Genomic DNA, 1,490 nt, shown 5'->3' on the forward strand with positions numbered 1-1,490 from the left:
ACTCTTCCCTTTGCCCTGTTTTTAAACTTTCTATTTCTACTAGGCAGCTTTTACCTATCACACTGGGATTTAACAAAGTATCTGAGGAATTAACTCACACTAATGTAGAAAACACTGGTGGCAATTTTCCATATCTTTTTTTTTTTTTTTTTCCCTCCTTCTTTGAGACAGAGTTTCACTCTTGTTGCCCAGGTTGGAGTGCAATGGCATGGTTTTGGCTCCCTGCAGCCTCCGCCTCCCAGGTTCAAGCAATTCTCCTGCTTCAGCCTCCCAAGTAGCTGGGATTACAGGTGCATGCCACCATGCCTGGCTAATTTTTGTATTTTTAGTAGAGATGGGGTTTCACCGTGTTGGCCAGGCTGGTCTTGAATTCCTGACCTCAGGTGAATCACCTGCCTTGGCCTCCCAAAGTGTTGGGATTACAGGCGTGAGCCACCGTGCCCAGCTCCATATCATTTTTTTAAAGGTCACCCAGAGGCAACAATGTTTTGATTCAAAGGAACAGTTCGTTAGTGAATGGATTCTCGAGAGGACTTCTGTTTTACATGCATTTATCTCTGCCATCTCTCTAGTCCACTCTAACAAGAGTAAAGAAAAGAAGACCCACGGCCAAAAGGACAAAGAGGCAAAGAAGAACAATCTAAACCCAAAGCAAGCAGAAGGAAGGAAATAATAAGGCTTAGTGCAGATATTAATGAACAGAGAATAGAAAAACAACAGAGAAAAATCAACGAAAGCAAAAGTTGATTCTTTAAAAATACCAACAAAATGGACAAAACCTTAGCAAGACTGACCAAGAAAAAAAGACTCAATTACCAAATCCAGAATTGAAAGAGGGGTCATTACTACTAATCTCACAGAAATAAAAATTGTAAAGCAGCCAGGCGCAGTGGCTCACACCTGTAATCCCAGCACTTTGGGAGGCCGAGGTGGGCAGATCACCTGAGGTCAATAGTTCAAGACCAGCCTGACCAACATGGTGAAACTCTGTCTCTACTAAAAGTATAAAATCAGCCGGGCGTGGTGGTGCACACCTATAATCCCAGCTGCTCAGGATCCCGTTGGCAGGAGAATCACTTGAACCCGGGAGGCAGAGGTTGCAGTTAGCCAAGATTGCACCACTGCACTCCAGCCTGGGCAACAGAGAGAGACTCTGTCTCAATAATAATAATAATAATAATAATAAATTATAAGGGAACACTATGAAAAACTGCATGCCAACACATTACACAGTATAATTTAGATGAAATGAACACATTTCTGGAAAGACACGAACTATCAAACCTGATTCAAGAAAGAATGGAAGGCCGGGCGCGGTGGCTCAAGCCTGTAATCCCAGCACTTTGGGAGGCCGAGATGGGCGGATCACGAGGTCAGGAGATCGAGACCATCCCGGCTAACACGGTAAAACCCCGTCTCTACTAAAATACAAAAAAGAAAATTAGCCGGGCGAGGTGGCGGGCGCCTGTACTCCCAGCTACTCGGGAGGC

Source organism: Mandrillus leucophaeus, unplaced genomic scaffold (assembly GCF_000951045.1).
Source record: "Mandrillus leucophaeus isolate KB7577 unplaced genomic scaffold, Mleu.le_1.0 Scaffold96, whole genome shotgun sequence".
NCBI lineage: Eukaryota > Metazoa > Chordata > Mammalia > Primates > Cercopithecidae > Mandrillus > Mandrillus leucophaeus.